Below are 7,538 nucleotides of genomic sequence, written 5' to 3'. Positions count from 1 at the left end.
ACAAGCACCTTATAATAATTAGGAACAGTTGCACCAATACAACATCAAATCTTCATCGGTCAACGTCTGAAAGCTCAAGAACACAACCAATCAGCAATTGTCACGAAGAAAGATAACTTGTGGGGCACCAAATTATGAACCATCTGAAATGAAGATACAAAAGACTATCCCAAGCAATATCCCAAAGTCTCAACACAAGATCTAACCACACCGGAATATATCGAAGGAAATACCAAACTCTACAAAACAGTGATCAGCAAAACAACAATACAAATCGGATCATAAAATCTTCCCAATATGCAATCATCGTAAAAAATCATAGGAATATGTTCACATCAATGACAAAAACATATCCTAGCAGTAGCAATGACCAACAATATCCAACATCATATTACTATGGGTAGGTTCCCACCATGGTTTTTCCCTTAACCGGGTTTTCCACGTCAAAATCCTAGTGTTGTGTGTTGTGCTATTAACTTGCTTATCTTTATTATTACTAAAGATCTATTTTTATATTTAAGTTTGTAGATCTGATGAAAACTGATTCACCCCCCGCCCCCCACCTCTCAGTTCTCCTCATCTTTACTGCTAACATCAAGTGTGTTCAACAACTATTATCAAATAAAGGTTCCTAAGGTAACAACCTAAAAATTGAGGTAGATATTGCACTTGAACACAAAGGATTTGATGTGATGCTAAATTGTAAGATTATTCTTGAAGAAAATATAGAAGTAATGGAACCTATAGGATGAGATATTGATTATATTTAATGTGAGACATATTTAAAAGGGGAACTCTGGTTTTCTCTTGATGATATAGATAATGCAAGAGATGAAAGAGAATAATACAAGAATGAATTCAATAAGGCTAAACGGATAATTATCAAGATGAATACTCAGATTACAGAAACCAAGGAATGCAAAGGCAAACTTGAAATGGAAAAGGATAAGATTGTCAAACTAAAAAATAAAGGAAGCAAACTTTGTGATGATAAACTCAAAGAAGCAAGAAAGAGATATAGTAAATCTAACAGTACCAAACTTGAAGAAGGCATTGTTGCTCTGAAAAGGGAATTGAAGAATGCAAACTAGAAATAGAGGAAGGCTTGAAGCTCAAAGGTGGTAGTAATTGAAAGCATTGAAAAATGGTAAAGGTTAACTAAGAATGCAAATTTTATAAAAACTATAAAAGCATCTAAAACAACTAAGTTATATCTTTTCCAAGCCCCTCAGATTGATCTAGAAGTGGAATGTGCTCAAATCTCCACTTGATTTTCTCCTTTGTTGAGTGAATGTGAAATGGTCTCCAAGTACACAACAATGTGAGTGATAGATTATGAAATACAACTAGAACTAGGCATAATATGGATGCTATGGATGAATTGTGGACTCAAATTGACAACATGACAATACAAATGAAGTGGATATGCAATCAAATTGATAGCATAAGAATGTAATAGAAGTGGATGATTTGTGAAGGGGAGTGACTCTAATTTATAGATTTAAGGGGCCCAAAATGGACGGTTGAGATTGAAAAGAAATGGAGGGCCAGGATTAAAGGAAAGTGGTGTGGATTGGGAGAGGACAAGTGAGAGATCCAAGAGATTTTTCCATAAAGGTATTTCTTGTCTCCACACTCCTTAAGGTCATGGGGAAGAGATCTCAAGTACATTGGGAAGAGAAACAAGGAGTTAAAAAATTCCTTAAGAAGGAGAAAAGGAATTAAAAATTCATTGGGAGGAGAAACATGGGAAGAATAAAAGAGAAAAAGAATTAAAAATTCCTTGGGAAGAGGGGGCATGGGGAGATTCAAGGAATCCAAAATTCTATGGATAGACAAAAGTGGGTGGTATTTAAGGTTGGAATGTGAGATGGGATAGCCATTTATGACAAGAGGTTGACCACTCCCTAATCATGGAGATTAGAAATGTGCAAGTAAATAATGAGGGGATTAGGTGGGATAATGAGGAATTAAGATAGCAAGTGGGTGAATTAGGAGGATATGACATAACAAGAGAGATTGAGGCTAAATGACAGGGATTAGGAGGAGGATTTATAGGAAATAGGATTTTAGTTAATTAATTGAGTATTAATTAACTATTTGGGATTAGAATAATTATTGAAGGGGTTGGCTAAGGTTAGTGGACTTTCATAATTAGAATGGGGATTTATATAATTAATTCATAAATTAATTATATGGCCAAAGGAATAAAATTAGTTAAATATAATTTAAAAAATTTCTGAGAAGAATAGAGACTAGCACAATTAATTCAATAAATTATGTGAGAAGAAATAAATTAATTAAATATTAATTTAATTAATTTTAGACGTCTACATTATGCCCCTCTTTTACCTGGTGATAATGGATTGGTGATAGTTAAAAGAAGAAAAAGATGCCCCAACGTGGAAAATGGAGCACCACAGGTAGGATGTGGTTAAGGGATGCCCCCTCAAGAATTTAATTAGAAAAATGAAATTATGCAAGAAAATTCTCAAAAAAAGAAGAGAAAGAGGAAAAGAGAGGAAGCAAGAGGAGAGAAAAAAAAGATGGTAGAAGGGGATGAAGAAGAAGGAAAATAGAGTGAAGGATAGGCTTTAGAAGGGTATATATAGGCCACACAGTGCCCATAGAAGTGTCATTTTCACACACCTAGTTATAGAGACAAGAAGGAGCCCACAACAACAGAGTGAACAACAATGGTGAAAATTTCCCATCATGAGAAATGTAGAGAATGTGTTTGGCTATACCAGTGATTGCTCAAGTATGGGCCTCTAGTAGGTACCCTAACCCAACTTTTTTTTAGCAAGTATGGGGCAAGTGGTAGGTAGGGTGCAGAGGAGGGGGAAAGGGGAGAGGACGGGCTCCTCAAATACAATTTTGGGAATCCCTAGTATAATGACAGGGACAATAGGCACATGGGCATGTTTTAGTAGTGCCACAGGTATAGACACTATCAGGACCAACACTAATAGAAAACCCATAGCCACAGCCACAACCATATATCACCTAGGCCATGCTAGATCAGGTGATAGTTGAAAGAGACACATAGAGAACTTGGGTAGAAATCTTAAAGGATGAGGTGGTGAGGGAGAAAACCAGGGCAAATATTGAGAAGGCTTGATTAGAGAGCCTACAAGGTGAGCAAGATAGGATATGAGTGTCTTTGGATATAGTTACTACAGAGAGAGACACCTTTCAGATAGAGGCAAAGGCTATAGAGGAAGCTCTGCAAGCAACTAGGGGTGTGGAGATGGTGGGGAGGATACAAGAGCACGATATAGATCTAGAGGGGTTTAGGTATCAACTGAAATGGAGCTAGGTAGATCTTACTTGGTTGAGGAGAGAGTGGGACACGATGAGATAGATTCTTGTACCTGTGGGGGCTAACATAGGTATTTAGCAATGCGATGGCAATGCAGACCAAGTGGACCACTATTATTGCTCTCTATATGAGAAAGTAGTGCCAGCAGATCAAAGAGAACCATCCTTTACAAAGAGCACATAGTTGAGGGGCATCAGGTCTGAGATATCAAGAGGATCAGTAGGGATGAGGGAACCATGACCCCCACCACTAGGACCCTTGGGAGGATGGGCAGATCCAAGTGTAGATAGGTAGAGCACTGGGTAGCATATGGACACAACTTATTTTGATGACCCTTTGGGGATATTTTAATGTGCGATGATTAGACACATCCTTATTTATATATATATGAGATGAATTATGATTTTTGGTAGTGATTCATTTATTGATGTTGTATTGTGATGGAGATTTATTATGGATTACTATGGACTATATGATGGATTTAAAGGATGACGATTTTTGGTTATTCTCATGCTATTATGATTATGATGGTTATAATGTTCCTAACAAGTGTGTGATGCAAGATGGATAGATGTTTACATGTGTCTATATGATACGTTTTATTCTTGTATGTGATATTTTATTATGATTATGACTAATGCATGCCTATGCATGATGCTCCTAACACATGTTGGATGCAGGATAGATTATGTTTGCATGTTGTATGATGATACCTATCTGATATGTTGATGATTGTGATGGATGCATGATGAGTTAATTATGATGTACATGTGATGTGACTGTGATTATGATGTATGAAAATGCATATGGATATGGTGATACACCATTATGATTGTTATTATGATGGTATGGATATACAAAATGCAATGTATGATGTATTTATGTGAAATGAATTTTGATGCAAAATGAGAAAAATGTCAAGGAAATTAATCTAAAAATGAAAATGAACCAAAGTATGATATGAAATAGTTCCTAAAATGATATGATAAAAATGGTAAAATGGAAATGAGATGTGTGAAAATGGAATGAAATGGTTCCTAAAATAATATGAAATGCAAATAAAAGGAAATGAACCCTAAAATGAGATAATATAGTCTAAAATAAGAGTGATATGAAATGAATAATCTAAAAGGATATGAAATGAATGATACAATGAATGATGAAAATGAATGCTAAAATGAAAATGAAATGAACCCAAAGATTAAATAAATCCTATAGATGAAAAAGTATGCATAGGTGAATGAATACTAAGTGAACTTGAATGGATACAAAATAATGTAGATAATGTAAATGAACAACTGCAAGGTAAATAATTAATGCAATCTAATCAAACACAATCTAAATAAAGTCACCCTAATGAATGAATGCAATGTAAGCATGTAAAATGGGGTGAAAATGCAAATGAAGATGCGTGTGGGTGGTTTATTTTTAGGATGTGCCAACCTTAGTACAATAAAATAGTTGGAATATGAGAAGAAGAAGAAGGTGGAATGAATGAATAAATTGGAGTCTCGGGAAAATGAAAAGATGAATGGATTTGATTATTGTATAACTTGTGGAGAGCATTCCTAAGTTTTGATATTGCAATGGATTATCTACACCATTTACTATAGAAGTTAAGATGTTATGAATATCCAATGCATGGACTATTATAGTGTCATAGAGTGGTTTTCACTGATGGATGAAATGATTTTCTTTTACTTTTTCTCATTTTTTTTTTTAAATTGTTTTTTTCAGATTTTTGGATTGTTTTTGGATTTTTTGATTTTGAATGTTGGGATTCATTATAGTCTAGGCATAGAATTTCTTTAGATGGATAATGTTCATGGGTTTATCCAACAGTTCTCCTTTAGGGGTATCCAATTGATATGCTCTAGAGCCATATTTAGCAGTGATGACATAGGGTCCCAACTAATTAGGCTTAAACTTGCCCTCATTTTCATGGTCTCAAAGATTATTCTGATTTTCCATAAGGACAAGATCACTAATGTCAAATTTATAGGTTTTTAATTTCTTGTTGTAGCTAAGAAAAGACGATTATGATAAACTTGGAGATGATTCAACACCTTGAGGCATCATTCTTCCAATAATTCAAGCTCTTGTAGTCTAGCCACTTTGTATTCTTAATCAGGAAGAATGTTCTGTAATAACACATGTAATGAGGGAGCTTGATCTCAAGGGATAGGATAAATTTGGAGTCGAAGATGAGGGAATATGGTGTGGCTCCTGTGGGTGTGCAAATTTTTGTGTGATAGGCCGAAAGGGCAGGATGGAGTTGCAAGTGCCAATCATGACCAACTTAATTGACTGTCTTTTTAAGGATTTTGATAAGAGTTTATTCGAAGCCTCAGCTTGACCATTGCCTTGCGGGTAATATGGGGTGGAAAAGCAATGTTGGATGGCAAATTTTTGGCATAATTCTTTTACATCCTGATTTTTGAAAGGTCTACATTGTCAGTGATGATGAATTTTGGGATTTCATAACAACAAAATAGATAATTCAAGATAAACTTTGCAATTTGTTAGCTACTGGTAAAGGTAAGTGGTATGCCTCTACCCACTTGCTGAAATATTCAATGGTGGTGATGATGAACTTGTGGCCATTGGAGGAGGTGAGATGGATTTTGTTGATGAGATTGATCCCCCATTCTGAGAAGGATGAGAGTGTAATAAGAAGCTATAATTCTTGTGATGATGTGTTAATCTTATCACCATGTTTTTGACAAGATAGGCATTTCTTTACATAGTGATATGAATCTTGTTCCATTGTAGGCCAATAGTATCCTATGTAGAGAAAATTCTTAGCTAGAGTGAGTCAGCTTGAGTGTTCCCCACAGTTTCCTTCATGTACCTCTCTTAGTGCTCATTCAGTCTCTTCTTTGTCTAAACACAACAAGAGGCTTCCATTAAAGTGCTTTCAAAATAGGGTATCTCCAAGAATAGTGTATCGAGCATATCGACGAATAAAATTTTATTGTTGGGTTTTGGCAAGGTGAGGTGGGATGATGTTCTTGTTAAGATAGGCATAGGTGTCTTCATACCAAGGGATTTAGGACCAATAAGGGTGCATACCATTTAAAACTCAGGGACATCATATGTTGGAACCAAGAGATGCTCAATCAAGAATTCACAATGAGGATTATTATTAGGCATATGCAAGAGTGAAACAATAATAGCCATTGCATTAGTAGCTCTATTGTTTGATCAGGGAATCTGCTCAAACTAAGTAGAAGAGAAATGTTGTTTGATTTCTTCCACTATATGATGATAGGGGAGCAACTCGTCATCTTTCATTTCATATTTATCATTTACCTATTTAATAAGCAGTTACGAATCATCATACAAATGCCTATAAGTGATTTTTCATTGAATATCAAGGTAGAGACCAATGATGAGAGCTTCATACTCTGCAATGTTGTTTGTGTATGAGAAGGCTATCTTGTAGGACTTAGGAATGAAATCGCCTTGAGGGGTGACCAAAATACTTCCTACTCCTAATCCATGTTGTGTGCAAGAGCCATCAAAGTAGAGATGTCACTAAGTAGACTATGTGATTGTCATCATAGCATCATCTGGGAATTCTATGATCAAGGGGTGTTCTCCTTGTAGAGGGGCATCAACCAATTGATCGGTGATGACTTGTTCTTTTATTGATTTGTGATCTACATACTCAATGCCAAAATTACTCAGCAACATGATCCATTTAGCAATACGTCTTGTAAGAGCGTCTTTTCAAAGTAGGTACTTGAGGGGATCGATCTTTGCAATGAGTTTAGTCTTGTGATTGAGCATGTACAGGAAAAGTTTCTAAGTGCTGAAAATTTCTGCAAGGAACGCTTGTTCAATAAGAGTGCAATTAAGCTCAAATCCTACTAATGTGTGACTGATGTAGTATATTGCACACTCTTTCCCTTTCTCATCAAATTTTGTAAGTAATGCCCCCAGGGCCACTGATGTAGCTAAGATATACAAGAGAAGGGGTTGTCCATGAATAGGAAGCATCAAGACTAGTGGAGAAGTTAAGTATTCTTTGAGTTTGTCAAATGTCTTCTGACACAAACAGTCCCACTGAAATTTAGTGTGCTTTTGCAAAGAAGAGCAAGTGGATGACACTTATCTGCAAGATGAGGAATGAATCTATGGATAGATTAGAGCTTTCCTTGGAGGGTGCAAATATCCTTGATAGTATTTGGTGGTGACATGTCTATGATATATT

Source organism: Cryptomeria japonica, chromosome 6, assembly GCF_030272615.1.
Source record: "Cryptomeria japonica chromosome 6, Sugi_1.0, whole genome shotgun sequence".
NCBI classification, from domain to species: Eukaryota; Viridiplantae; Streptophyta; class Pinopsida; order Cupressales; family Cupressaceae; genus Cryptomeria; species Cryptomeria japonica.
Note: the sequence above shows the minus strand (reverse complement) of the source record.